The sequence below is a fragment of the Vespula vulgaris genome, chromosome 14, assembly GCF_905475345.1.
Source record: "Vespula vulgaris chromosome 14, iyVesVulg1.1, whole genome shotgun sequence".
NCBI lineage: Eukaryota > Metazoa > Arthropoda > Insecta > Hymenoptera > Vespidae > Vespula > Vespula vulgaris.
In genome coordinates this window covers 3269090-3285037 of record NC_066599.1, presented here as the reverse complement: position 1 = coordinate 3285037, position 15948 = coordinate 3269090, and the positions used below count along the sequence as shown (strand labels likewise).

Sequence of the window (15948 nt, the reverse complement as noted above, 5' to 3'; positions counted from 1 at the left end):
CCATTAGCTTGAAAAGTCTCACAAAACTGAGTTTTGTAGTCACGTAATTGATTTTCAAAATCATCTGGGAACTTTTGCCCCACTCTATATTCAAATTTTCTCTCTCTCTCTCTCTCTCTCTCTATCTATCTATCTATCTATCTATCTATCTATCTATCTATCTATCTCTCTTCACATTTATCTTTGTTAACGAACAAACCAAAAAATAGAAAAAAAAGAAGAACGAAAGAAAAAAAGAACTTTCGAAACGATAAATTATTCCATATCTACAAATCGAATCAAAAATCGATGAATACCTATCAAAGAAAAACTATATGTATATATGTATATATAGAAAAACTATATATATATATGTATATATATCTATATGATAAATATGTGTATATATATGTATATGTATATATAAATATACGTGTATATATATATATATATATATATATATATATAAACCTGAATTTGCTAGGATACGTATTCTATCCTTGATAAGACGATAACGAAAAGAGAAGTACGTAAAATGGGAAAAGATTCAGTCGTGGAATAGTTGGAAATAAAAAAGAATATACTTTGAAATGTAGCAAAAGAAAAAGAAAGGAAAAGAAAGAAAGAAAGAAAGAAAGAAAGAGAAAGAGCAAGAGAATGAGAAGAAAGAAGAGAAAGAGAGAGAGAGAGAGAGAGAGAGAGAGAGAGAGAGAGAATGAAAAACAGAGAAAAGATGGCGAGAACGCGCACCCACGTATAAGACAAACAAACAAACAAACAAATACATACATACATATATATATATATATATATATATATATATATATATACACAAGTGCACACACTTACAGAGGGTATGTTTCCACGGCCGGTGTGCTCTGCGTTTAAGTGAAAACTTCGAGTTAAGGAGGACGTAAAGTCTACGATGACTCTCGAGATTGGTGTGCAATTTTCCGTGGAATGTGAATAGCCCTGGCAGTGATTTCAGTGATAGAACGAGTTCGTGTACAACAACGCGATACAATAAAACAGACTGTGTATACCGTGTTGCTATATACTTACGTTTATAAAGGTAAGAAAAAGGAAGGAGTGGGGAGAGACGAGGAAAGGGAATCTTGAGCGACATGAAAACTATCGTGAGAAGCAATCATAATGAAGGACGTTTCGACCTTTTATTCTGTACGTTAAATTTCTCTGAAAATATTCTAACACTTGTTATTGTTTAATGTTATAACCTTTTGTGTTTGTGTTTATTATGTTTACATGCGTGTATGCGTTTTGTATGTGCGTTGTAAGTATAAATGTATATGTACGTACGTGTATATAAACACAAGAGAGAATTTGAATATCGATTGCGATTAACTTTTCAAGTAGAACGATGTCTTCCATAGACGAATTTATGCTTAATAAACATGAAATGGTCAGAGAGGGTATACTCCTCTATACGAAGGTCTAACGATAATAATCCTGAGGATTAGAAGCTAATCTCTGATGCGACGATAGGAAGACAAATATTTATGAAACTTCTCTTCTATGGTAAATACGTTGATGAATAAGTCCATTTATAATACGCTAATCTGTTCATTAAAATATTCATTCATATAGATAAATAAATAAATAAAATATATATATATACGTATATATATATAAATATATATAAGTGTAATAATATATATACACACATATATGTGTATAATAAAAATATATATATATGTATCTATATTTAATGTTTCTCTCCTTCCCCCTTTCTCTCTCTCTCTCTCTCTCTTTTTTCTTGAAAAGTGCTGACATAGAGGTCAAATTTCAACTTACTCTAACAAGATTACGTTTCCACACTTTTCTTTTTCCTCTCTTAAAACATGTCTTCTAGCAAAGAGAACTACTACGACGGTGACAGAGGTTAGTTATACTCAAAAAGTGGCACTGCCTACATTTCAACGCAGATGCCTACTGCTAACACTCGAAACGTGTTTGTCAATCTACTACCAGACTCCTCCTACATATGTATATTCACATATGCACATACGTACGTAAGAAAGATAAAACAGAGAAAGACAAAAAAAAAGAAAGAAAGAAAAACAGACATAGAAAGAGAGAAAGAGAGAGAAAGAGAGAGAGAGAAAGAGAAGAAAGCTTAGCTTTTCTTAGAGTGACGACGGTGCTAATTGATGTTCGACCTTTCGAGGAGCGACTTACCGGATTTAAGGTGAACCCTTTTACCACCCTTCTTCTTCACAGTCATCTTCTCTCTCTCTCTCTCTCCTCCTTTCCTTTTCATTTCTTTTCTTTTCTCTCTTTTTCCTTTTCTCTCTCTCTCTCTCTTTCTTTTTTTTTGCACACAAAGGCCACTAGCTGCTGTGATTCGACGCCTTTGTTATCTTAATCACGAAAAAAGGAGAGGAAACGAGAGAGAATGAGAATGAGAATGAGAAAGAGAAAGAGAAAGAGAATGACGTCGTTAGTCGCATTTCTTTCGTGCGTGGAATCCGTTTTTATTTGCCGGCTAATTTATTATGCTAATTACTTCTCCAAGTGCTACTGGCTGCTCTGTACTTCTCTCTTTCTACTCTTAGATTTCCTTCGCAAGCTTTACCTTCGGTACACGAATCTCATATCCTTCTTTCTCTCTCTCTCTCTCTCTCTCTTTCTCTCTCTCTTTGTTTTTCTGTCTTTCTTTTTCTTCCTTTTCTTATTTTTTCTTCTTTTCTTTGGATGAAAAAATAAGGTATATTTTTGATAACACTTTTGAGATATTATCGAGAGAACGTATCTCTCTTTCTCTTTTCAACACATGAATTACTACCTCTCTCTCTCTCTCTCTCTTTCTCTATATATATATATATTTTTTTTTTTCACACGAAAGGTTTGTTAATTGATTGATATATTATCTAACTCTAGCAGCTTCTTTTTTACGTACAGATTTATTTTTTTTTTCGTTCTTTTTCGAATTTCCACGTAGAAAAAAAAACGGAAGGACATTGAGCAAACCTATTGATAGCTCAAAAATGAAAAAAAAAAAAAAGAGAGAATTGGAATGATCGTAATCCAAGCTACGGATTCATTAGGTCCTTTCACGTGATCTAATGCTTATCGTGGTATTCCTAAAGAAATGAGAGATAAATAGAAACAGACAGACAAACAGACAGATAGACAGAGACAGGAAGAGAGAGAGAAATAGAAGAGAAACGGTAAAGAACTAGGATATCGTTTAGAAAAGGAACGTTTTGATGACATTTTTATCTCTCGATAAAATAGCCTCGTTATATGTAAATATATATATTTTTCATCTACGATCTTATGATGTTCATCGATTCGACGCTGTAAAATAACAAACAAGATGTTTTAATTCTTTTGTATTCATCGTTTCTTCGACAAACAAATTATTAGGTTTGTCGAATAATGATTTCTAATTATTAGATTTTATCGAGTTAGATTTTTAAATTAAAGAATACACGAAGCATTATTTTTTTTTTAAATTTGATAGGACGATTTATCGTACGATAGAAAAACAAATACGATCGTTCGTTAAGTCTGTATAACTGGAAATTTTGAAATTTCTATCTAATATAAAAAAAAAATTGTATTAAATTTATCGAAAGATTCTGTATAATTTGTGAGAAAAAAGAAGATAAATGAATCGATAAGTGAATAAATAAACGAATAAATAGATAAATGAGAAAATAAAAAAAGATGTATATTTTTACACCGTTCATTAATATTTAATTAATAAATATAATTTTCATTAACATCGTTAATAATACCATAAACGATACGTTTACTCGTGCAAATAATTCCGACTGAAATCGACAAAATTATTATTCGATAGATCTGACACGTAAGTTTACAATTGACGATTCAATTGTAAGTATAATTAATATCTGGCAAAGATTACAGAATATAAATTTTCGAATGAAAATTCCCAAAGAATTTTATTTATTATGAAAAATTAAATTATGAAGATTATGAAAAATTAAAACAAACAATAACGATGACAACAATAACAATAAAAACAATTGAAACGATTAAACAAGACAGACACATATCTCACAACGTACTTAGATATGTAGTACATACTATGCAATTTCAAAGCAACACGTCAAATCTTTAGAAGATTAACAACCTGCCAAGAAGGATATCATTCTCCTTTGTTCTCCTTCTTTGAGATCAACTATTTCTCGTTCGACGATGTAAGAGACAGCTTCTCCCTGGCGATTATTATTGAAAAAGGTAGGAGAAGGAAGCCAGTCCATAAATTTTCGACCACGGACGTTTCTTCGTTTCTCTCTTGGGTAAAATAGAGAAAAGAAGTTTAAGAATAGAAAGAGAAAGAAAGAGAGAGAAAGAGAGAGAGAGAGAAAGAGAAAGAAAGAAAGAAAGAAAAAGAGAGAGAGAGAGAGAGAAATAGAACGTGGAGTCGAGATTAACCTTCTCGTCTTTCGCGAAGCTACGCTTATCCAGAAATCTCAGGAGATTTCTGAGGTCGCCTCTGTGCATCATGCTTTTTCTCTTCTCCCCCCCCTCTCTCTCTCTTTTATTCTATTTTTTTCTTTTCCCTTTTCTTTTTTATTTTTTTCTAACGACGAGCACCATGACCCGTTGTTCGAAGCCGACAGCCGATTGGAAAAATCGCGCGAATCGAGCTGAACGAAATTGACTCTGGATGCATCCTGGGAATCTGGCCGAACGAACGAACGAACGAACGAACGAACGAACCAACCAACGAACGAACCAACGAACGAAGAAATAGCACAGAAACGAGAGATAGAGATAGAGAGAGAAAGAATGAAAGAGTGAGTGAGTGAGTGAGTGAGTGAGTGAGTGAGTGAGTGAACTCGTTCGTTCATGCAGTAAAAGAAGACATAGGAATAGGAGGGTGAGAAAAGAGTGAACAAGACGAATAAGAAGACGAAGAAGACGAAGACGAAGAAGAAGAAGAAGGAAGCAGCGAACCGTAACCCTTGACTCGTAGGAAACAACAATATTTTTCACCTTTATCGTTCCACTCCTATCTTACAGGAGGGTTGCACAGTACCGAGAGATGACAGCTAGATTCTGAATTCCAGCATCTCTAGCGCCCTTCCCAAACCCTTCCTCTATCTATTCCTCCCAACCCTCGCCTCGGCAACTCTTCAACACTTTCTAGAAACCTGCCAGTCTGTAGGTTATATCATCCGTTCGACAGAAATGTTACATTTTCTTTTACGATTAGAATTTTTGCGATTCTTTTTTCTTCTTTTTCTTTTTCTTTTTCTTTTTCTCTTCTTTTCTTTTCATGTAGAACTATATTATATTATATATATGCATATATGTGTATATGTAATATAATATAATATAGTATAATATATTATATATATATATGTATATATATATACTGTATTGTGTGTGTAAGAAGAAAATGAATTAATGTAATTTAAAAATACCAACGAATAATTCAATAAAATTTTATTCCATCAGGAGAAATCTATTCATTTTGAAAATGAATTCATGAAATTATCGTTTCATATTTATTCATTCAAAAACAATGATTATTTAACTATTTACATAATTAGACAAAATGGTATTATATTATTCTATACGCGATAAAGCATCCGTAAATATTACGAAGCGAAATGATGAAAAATGGATACGTAATGAAGAAAAATTGATGAAAGGAGTTAATCAACCTTTCTTTCTTTCTTTGTTTCTTAAAGAAACATCACAAATAATTATAAAAATGCGCCATTGAGATTAAACGAAGTAATCTTTCCTTTTTGATTTATTTCACGATTGATTGGTATGTATTTTTTTTTTGTTACTCAATAAGAAATAAAAAGACAAGAAGAAAAAGAAGAAAAGTAAAAGTAATCTATAATATCTCATAAGATTACTATACGTCAAGATCTGTTTAAGAATGAATAGCTGGAGTAGAGGAAGGACATAAATGGTATGGGAACGAACGGAAATTAATAATGTAGGATAATAAATATTTATCGGTTCCGGGATTATACGAGGACGAACGCAATTAGCTGCTTTTAATAATTAAAGACACGGTAATTCGTTCTCTCGGTAACTCTATCTCTCTCTCTCTCTCTCTCTTTCTCTCTCTTGTTCATCTTCCTCGGTTAACTCTCTCCGATGTTTAAAAGGGAACGATGACGTACTACTACTATACTACCACTCGATAGAGAGAGATAGAAATATGTAGATACGAAGAACGAAAGAGAGAGAAAGATAAAAAATACATAAATCCTTCAAATTTATTATATCGATTACAAGTAACGATGTAAAATCATGCATGAAACATTTTCACATTTTTTTTTTTTTTTTTTTTTTTTTTAAAGAAATGAAACACGATCGATTTCGAGATATATTTTACCCTCTCTCTCTCTCTCTCTCTCTCTCTCTCTCTCTCTCTCTCTTTGTCTCTCGTTTTCTGCTCTCTTATTCATCGACCTAGTCTACCTAACTTATAAAAAAGAAACAGAGGAGGTTTTTTCGTTTTCTCCTTGTCGAATCTCAGAGATTTTTTCTATGTGAAGATATCTACGAATGTAAGGATTTCTTCTTGATATTTTCTTCTCTCTCTCTCTCTCTCTTTCTTTGTATATCCTCTGTAATTCATATTAAAGAATCTCGTTGTCCATACATCTCTTTCTTTTTTTTCTCTCTCACTCTCTTTCTCTTTCCTTCATTCTTTCCTTTTGCCTCTTTCTGATCTTCGTTGTTAATAAATCGTTATTATCGAGTTTCCTACTCCTTGACAAGGAGAAAACGATGTCATTGCAACCATAAACCTAACTTTCAACCCTCTCAATATTATCAATGCTTCAGCCTTCTATAAAATCTTTCAGGTCATCCAATTATGCCTCCATTATTATCCTAGACTCTCTCTCTCTCTGTCTCTCTCTTTCCTCTCTTCCTTTCTCTCTCTGTCTATCTATCTATATGTGTTTGTGTAGTTGACATATGTTGGTCGCAAAAAGAGGAATAGAAAGAGAGAGAAAGGGAGTAGGTTCAGTTTGATAATTCCTTACAAAGGAAGTTCGATCTGTGTAGCTGGACTATTGGAACCATGTATAATGGAAAATATGAAAGAAAATGTATGTGTATGTGTGAGTGAAAGAGAAAGAGAGAGAGAGAGTAACGAAAATAAAAAATAATCATTAGAAAACAAAAAGAAGAAAGAAATTAAAAAAACACATAAAAGAATGGTAGAAAATGTGCATAACGAGACAATAACTCTTGCTTTGTAGTAAATAAGAGTAGGATGGTTGGTAGATAGGTAGGTAGGTAGATAGGTAGGTAGCTAGGTAGGTAGGTAGGTTTGCTATTTAAAGGAGAAGACCGGACAAAAGGTTGGTATTTACTATACCGTGAGGATAATGTATATACTGATTAGCGAACATGTATCCCGCGTATTCCAGAGTATTGCAGTTTCGAGAGCGCGCCCTGTTTATTCCACTGGGAGAAATTACGAAAGTGTGCTGGGAGAAGTAGTAACGGTAAGGTTGAAAATATTTACGGCCATTTCCTAGAAATATGTTTTCGGAAGCGTTGCTCGCTCATTGCCATTGCCTCGCATTGCACTTTTCCTTTGCAGTTGCAGTTGCAGTTGCAGTTGCTGTTAGTTTTCAGGTGCACCCGGTTAACATAAGCCGTCTCGTTTTCGCCAATGAATTTTACTCTTTGCTTAGGAAACAATGAATTCCAGTCTCTATTCGTTCTATACGTATTTATTTTACTGTATACATGTGGATACATGTCGAAAGTATCGAGAGTAAAAACTTCGATTTTGTTTTTTTTTTTCACGAAGTTATAAGCGACTAAAAAGTTACTAGAGTGTAAGGGGAAAGAGTGTAGAAGAAAGAAAAAAAGAAGAGAAATAAATATGAACAAAACGAAACAAAGAAAGAGAGAGAGAGTAAAAAACATAAGAAAATAAAGAAAAAGAAAGGTAAAGAGGGAAAAAGAAAATGGATAAAGAAGAAGAAGAAGAAGAAGAAGAAGAATGAAGTCAAAGAAAATTTTGTTTTCGTTGCTTATTTACGTATGTATTTAGATTTTATACGCGATAAGAAACGAAACAGTAAAAACTTTAATTCGTCACGAAGAAGCTTCGTGGCTAAAGCATTATCGAAGTGTAAGAAAAATAAAGAAAAATTAAAAAAGATAATAAAAGAAAGAAGATGGAGGAGAAGGAGAAGACAATAAGAAAAAAAAGAAAGAGAGAGAGAGAGAGAGAGAGAGAGAAAAGGGGAGTCGAAGAAAGAAATTTTTTGTTCGGACCCTTTCTGGCTTTCAACGAGGAGACTGGAAATTCAATCGACTGCTCGCAAGCCAGCTCACTGACCAACTTTCAAAGTTTAATTAAAATAACCGCGGCGCTAAGTGAACTCGTAGAAAGTAGTAGCTCGTTCCTGAACGTACGTACGTACGTGCTACGATTTCGACTTTAATCGTCTGAAAGCTCATCGAGCTTCGATGTATATACATACGTACGTACATATACACAGACATACATCAATCATGTATACAACATAAATATATGGTTAATATAAGTATGTGTGTGTGTGTGTATAAAATTATACAATGATACGATTTTATCGTTAATTCAGATGATAACGATGAAACACTTATGGTCTTTGAAAGTAAGTGTACTAGCAGACACTCTAGGAATACGCATTACTCGAGAAAAATACTCTCCCGCCATTAGAGTATTATTTACCTGCAAATTCGAGACATTAAAAACTCATTTGCAGTTAGCCGCATCGGGTGATATCGCATTGTGCCTTCCTATCATCCTTTCTCATCCTTTTCTCTCTTTCTCTCTCCTTCGTATCTGCGATTTACGTTGATTCACATTTCCTTCGTTCCTACTTATATTTTTCTTCAAAATAGAAAAGAAAAGAAAAGTGAAAACCTGCTCGCAGGAACATGTATATATATGTATATATGTATTATCGTTGTACTATGATAAAAATATTCATCGAAACGATCATTTGTCTCTTATCGTTTAACTTATTTTATATACATATAAATATATAATAATAATAATAATAATAATAATAATAATAATAATAATAATATTGATATAATATAATAATAATAATAGTAATAGTAATAGTAATAATAATATCTAATTATAAATCGAATTTTCGATAAATTGAAAGTAACAAGGAGAAATTGAAAGGACTGATTATCATGAATGATTTATCTGGTTATTTTACTGCGAACGATCGACGAGAGTCTTTCCGCAGCACGTACAATATTTAATACGAGAAGCTTGCTCGCTCGATTTACCACGAAGCAGCAGCACCGGAATTGTTTAATGAAATTCAAACGATGAAAGATGAATAGCATCTACCATAACATATATACACATATACACACACACATACATATATAGAAGAGAGAAAAAGAGAGAGAGAGAGAGAGAGAGGAGATATGTAAACCTATCTTTTTGGTGAAGATGAGTAAAGTGATGATTACCAAAAAGAGACAGAGCTAGAAAAAGAAAGAGAGAGAGAGAGAGAGAGAGTAACATATACACTAACAGAAGAGAGATAACTAGAAAGTTCAACACGATGATGCCGATTTAATGCTACGTTTGCAGAAATCTTACTGGGTACCCGAACTCAAGCGATGCAATTTCGTGCAAACTTATGGAACGAAATTCAAACAGTTCTCCATCTCTCTAACACAGAAGCCTACGAGATGATGACTAGTAGAATATAGTAGAATAAACGTTTCATTATCATGCGTAATAGTTAAGTAGTTCATTAACAAAACCGACTGTGTTGTTCTCATTCGATAAACGTATTTATGTGCAATCTCTTTATACAGGAAAGATGTACAATATAATTTATTAAACATATTTAACATTTAAAATAGAAAAGGAGAGAGAGAGAGAGAGAGAGAGAGAGAGAGAGAGAGAGAGAGAGAGAGAGAGAGAGAGAGAGATGATGATAAGAAAAAGAAAGAGAAAAGTGTCTGTAAAAATGAAAGGTGAAAAGAATAAGTGTCATAAAGGATAATGCAACATGATTTATATATATGCACACATATACACACATGCATAAAGAAATCGTGTGAACAACGAGATAAGATACAAATGTCTATCTTTCAATGATCAAATGTTACAGAAGAAAAGTATAAGGAAATGTTTTCATTGTCTCGAAAATGTCGAGCTGACGTGCAATATGGAATCTTCAAAGAAACATCTATTCTATTTCAATGTATGTATGTATATATATATATATACATATAAAATATATGTAATATACATATACATATATATATATGTATATATGTATATATGTATAGAGTTAGTAAGAGACGTCGTTTGTTCGTTCATTCGTTCATTCGTTCTTTCGTTTTACGAGAAACTTGCTGCTCTCATGTTATCGCGATATTCGCGAAAACTTTCGTCGTAGAGAAAAGGACGACAGGGAGTCGTTCACTCGTAGGATCTCCATCGTTCTCCTCTTTAAAATACCTTAAGGAGAATATCCAGGTTCTAACGATGTTCCTTATTACACCGAGTGCATCCTGTAAACTGCTCTCTCTTACCAAACGATAACTACTTTTCATGAAATTTCTCTCTCTCTCTCTCTCTCTCTCTCTCTCTCTCTCTTTCTCTTTCTCTCTCTCTCTCTTTCTCTCTCTACTTTATGATAACAAATTTCTAATTAAAAATAGTTGATGTTACAATATCTTATTTCGATAAACTATTAACATTTGACTGAGATAAAGTATTCTAAAATATTGTACTATTATTTATAACAGTTCTTTTAATTTATCAAAAATAATTGATTGCTTAACAAATAATGTCGGATATTTTTAATATAAAATACATATTCATTTCAAGATTATTTATTGGTCTAATCAATACTAACTTTCATATTTTTCTTTCATACGCATACGCATATGTATATATATTATATATATATATATGACGTATGAATATCTTTTTATTAGAAAAAACGAACAATGAAATAACATTAACATTATTAATATCTCAACAAGAAAGAAGTAATGATATTAATAATAGTAATAATAAAAAAAAGGTAAAAGAAAAAAGTGAAAGAAAATTAGATAAATTCGAATCGGTGATTCAATCTTACCTGAGCTCAAACGAATCGATGTGTTCGATATTTCCCATCCTCTTCTTTTTCTAAACACTTTCACCTACACAACCATCCTAAATTATGCGGCCCCTTTTCGTAATATATCCTATACGTGTTGCTTGTCTGGCACTCACAGTGCATCCAGTAATCTTCGTGCACGGAATAATCTGTATTGTCCGAAACACGCTCCGCGCCGATTCAACCCCTCTTCAAGCGCACCCTACCTCTTCTAACCCCCTCCCCCTCCCCCTCCCCCAAGCACCCGCCCCCGCCCAGTCGAAAACGTGACAAACACGGAGCCTTCCTGTTAGCGCACGAGTTACAGGGATATACACGACAATCAGGATACACGATTATCTACGACTGTGTACTTAAGTGCATGCATATATATCTCTATGTATATAATAGGTATATATGTACGTCTATGCATGTATATATATATATATGTACGTATGTACGTACGTACGTATGGATGTATGTTGGTATGTATGTACGTATTTATGTATTATGTATGTGCGAAATCATCGACACGAATAGTACGAAATGTTGTTCCCTTTGCTCGTCAATTTTCACTGATGATTATGTCACTTTTTGTTGTTGTTATTAATTAATTAATTAGTTTATTGATTTCTTTACTGCTTTCTTTGTTTTACTTCAACAGTTTTTGTTTACTTTTTTATCCCTCGTTTATTTTATTTTATTTACTTATTTATTTATTTATTTATTCTTATATATTGATTTTTTTAAACAGACTACGTTCCCTTTAAACTTCTTTCTTTCTTTTTTCGTCGATTTGTTTCAGATATATAGATTACACACTGATTTGTTATATAAATATTGAACGGTAACACTTTATCGCAGAAAAGCACTGAAGAACTTTCGACATGTGGAATTCACTCTCATCGAATCACTTTAAACTCTTTCCCTAGAAATCGCTCGATCGATTTCTACTCAACGTCATTCTTTCAAATCAATGTCGCTCTCCCTCTCTCTCTCCCTCTCTCTCTTTTTTTCAACAAAAAATAAATAAATAAAAAAAATAAAAAAGGATAAACGAAAAGGAAAAAAAGTTCACATAGCATGATTTATCCGACGGAGATATATTATCGACAAGGACGAAAAATTTATTTCATTCTCAATTTCTCTTTCTCTCTCTCTCTCTATCATGTCCAAAAAAAAGAAAAAAAAAAGAAAGAAAAATAACTTTCTTCCTCGATTTCTGTCTCTGTCTCTCTCTCTCTCTCTGTCTCTGTCTCTCTATCTGAACGAAGAGTATCCTTCCGAGTCCTTCTCGACGAAGACGTAATAGTTAAGTTTATATGACGTTTGATATCACGCGTAGTAGACACGTGACGTACTTTGCGAAGGTGGTCGTTGCTGCGTTCAATGACGTAGTCTTTAAGGATGACGTCGGGAACGTAGAAAGACGAAACACGATTTCCAACATAGATAGATCCGATTTAGTCTTGATGAAGTACCTGGAGATATCGAGAAAGGAGGGGGGAAAATGTGTAGAAACGAACGAGTTAGGCAAAAAAGAGAGAAAGAGAGAGAGAGAAAGAGCGAATGAAAAAGAAGGAAAAAGAAGAAGAAAAAGATTAATAAAAAATATATATATATAGAGAAAGAGAAAAAGAACAAAATTAAGAAAAGACAAAAAGACAGACAGACAGACAGACAGAGACAGATAAATAGATAGATAGATAGATAGATAGATAGATAGATCGAGAGAGAGAGAGAAAGAGAGAGAGAAGAGAAAGAGAAAAAGTCAGAAAGATAATCGAAGAGAAAAAGAAAAAGAGAAAGAAAGAGAGAGAGAGAGAGAGAGAGAGAGAGAGAGATAGGAAAATATAAAAAGACAGAAAAGGATAGAGAAATCGCGTGGTCACGTTTAACCTGTACGCGAGTGCCGACCGGTTTGACGTTCTCGTCTGCTCTGCGTACCGGGCTGCTACTACTGGGGATCTCCGTATGCTTGTTTTTGCAGAGCCACACGCGCGCGAGAGAGTAACGGGAGAAGGAGTGGAGAGAAGAGGAGAAGAGGAGAGGAGTGAAGAGGAGAGAAGAGAGAGAGAGAAAGAGAGAAAGAGTGAGAGAAAGAGAGAGAGAGAGAGAGAGAGAAAGAGAGAGGATGATATCCCCACCATAGGAGGAGAAGTAGCAGTAGCAGCCAGCAGCAGCAGCAGCAGCGCAACGCTCGGCTGCTCTCGACGACGCTCGGCGTCGCGACGGCGTAGCGACGGCGCACTAAACCGACAGGACCTCCATCCTTCTCCGTTGGAGTCTGCTTTTCCCTCTAGCAGCACTACCACCACCATGGTATCACCAATACCATTACTATTTTACTTGTATTCCTTGTACTTACTATCCCTGTGAATTCTCCCTACCACTTTTACTCTTTCTCTCTTTCTCTCTCTTACTCTTTTAGAGACTCTATACGTACATTGTATGTGTATGTGTATTTCTTTCTCTTTCTCGTTTTATATCTGTGTATATATGTGTGGATCTTTCTTATACTATATATATATATATATATATTCTCGTTTTCTCTCTCTCTATATATATATATCGTCCTGTGTATGTATATACGATGAGTGTGTCTCTCTTCCTCACTTTATACATGTATGTATGTATATACATCTCTATCTCTATCTCTATCTTTCTCACTCTATATATGTATATTTCTCTCTTTCTCTCTCTCTCTCTCTCTCTCTCTCTCTCTCTCTCTTTCTCTCTCATTTACGGCACCTCTACTCCCCTCCAGGCTACGGATCGATCCGTCCCTACGTTCGTACGTTCGTCCTCCGAGTTTCTCTGCCACACTAAAGCTTATCCCTCCACTGTACTTGCGCGCCAGAGTTTTCTGAAAGGGTGAATGTATAAGGAGAGAAAGAGAGAGAGAGAGAGAGAGAGAGAGAGGGAAAGAGGGAGAGGGAAAGTCTCGACGTTAACTCGCGTGTCCTCCACGATTTTCTATCCAACTTTCTTTACGAGACCGGTCAGCGACCGAAATTATACTATTAAATTTCCATGCTTGTTCTGAGTCGGATGAAATTGTAAAAGAAGTTAATTTTTTTTTATTTTTATATGTATATATATTTTGCAATCTAATTTTGTTTTCTGTCTCCAAAGAAAGAAATCTGGTAATCAGATGATATTAGTATGTAATTATATGATATACTAACAATAATTACAATTTATATTTTATATATGTATATTAATCTTTCGATAATACAGGATCTGTATGATCTCAAAATTATATAACGTTTACAAAAGATTAAATCCTTGAATTTAGGATTCCTAAATTATGAAAATCTTTCGTTGCGTTTCGATCTTTCGAATCGAATGATTTAAAAATTTTATATTATGTTTCATCTATCTATTAATATTTCTTATACCTGTGCTAATGTTTCGTTCGATCTGAATTTTCTTTTTTGTAAAGGTCGAACCTATGAGAGAAAAAGTAAAATTCGTATATACCTTTTACAGTTTTCTATCCAACCTCCTTTTAAAATCGGTCACCAAGAGAAAATTCGAAAGATCTATGGGATAGTGCGGAATGGATGATCGTTCCTTATTCCTACGTAGAATCTTAAACGGAGATTTTAACACGGTCGATAAGTTTGAAGAAATACTTTTCTTCTATGTCTTCATCCGACTCTAAAACTTGCATGGAAAACTTTATGATGTAATCTTGAAATCTGGATGATTTCTTTCATAAAGAAAAAAAAAAAAAAAAAGAAAAGAAAAGAAAAGGATAAGTACATACCATACGAGTGATAAGATAAATATACATATACATATATATATATTTTTAATATTTTTTCTTTTTTAATAAAAAGCATTGGTTTCAACAAATATAACCATAACAGGACATGTTAAAACAGATGTAGCAATATAATTAGAGGAAAAAAAAAGAAAAAAAGAACATTGAAAATAAATAATCGAATACTTAAAAGTTAATGATCTATAAAAAAAAACTTTAATCAAATAATACAATCGAATTCGATCATTTCAAATACTCGCTTCTCATATAGAAAAATCAAAAATTTCAATATATAACCTCGTTCGAAATATTTAATTCTAAGTAGACAAAAAGGATTAAATTCAAAATTATTATTAATCATAGTTAAAAGGAACAAAAGGAAAAGAAAAAGAACAAAAAAATAAAATGAAAATTGTATTAATATTCGAGAGACAATTCATCAAACAAAATCGAATTGAAACGACGAAATAGATTAATCTGCTCTCTCTCTCTCTCTCTCTCTCTCTGTATTTCATTCGAGATTAAACTCAAAGAGACACAGTAACAAATAGATATAGATGGAGATAGAGAGATAGAGAGAGAAATAGAGAGAGATAGAAAGAGAGAGATCGAAATTACGTAGAGAGAGAGAGAGAGAGAAAGAGAGAGAGAGAGAGAGAAAGAGAGAGATCGAAATTACGTAGAGAGATCATCGTCGAGAGTAGGATCTCGAATCAGCTCGAACGCACGCGCATGTATAATCGCTGAGCTTACAGCATTTACGCGTGTTCGGTTCTACGATCGTGTTTAGACGCGCTTTGAAACTCGTACATACGTCTGGATGCTGACAGTTAAGCCGATGCTATTGGCTCGGTCGATTGGTGAATGATATCGCGCCACTCTCCTTGTAAGATCGATTTGACGAGAAAATACGATATCTCGATTCTGGTTTAAACCACCCCGAAAATTCCATTAATTTTTTGTTTTCTCTCCTTTTCTACGTATTAAAAACGAATTCGCACGCATACACGTTTATGTACACCAACGTATACATATACATATGTGTGTGTGTGTGTGTATGTGTGTGTATATACGTATATACAATTAACACACAAATAC

At 33.6% G+C, this 15948-nt stretch overlaps 1 protein-coding gene across 6 annotated transcripts in view; it reads right to left on the bottom strand.

Annotated features, from left to right (window-relative positions):
• Positions 1 to 15948, bottom strand: part of LOC127069087 (neuroligin-4, Y-linked-like) — a 188733-nt gene that overhangs the window by 124075 nt on the left and 48710 nt on the right. For 2 of the 6 annotated variants that reach the window (XM_051005770.1, XM_051005772.1), the window contains exon 1: positions 11082 to 11327. The exons of 2 other annotated variants lie outside the window; for them this stretch is intronic. The gene's annotated coding sequence lies outside the window, so the exon portion shown is untranslated. Of the gene's footprint in view, positions 1 to 828; positions 854 to 11081; positions 11328 to 12442; positions 12563 to 12980; positions 13136 to 15948 lie in introns of those variants that run through there. 2 more of the 6 variants (XM_051005773.1, XM_051005777.1) reach the window with 2 other exon arrangements.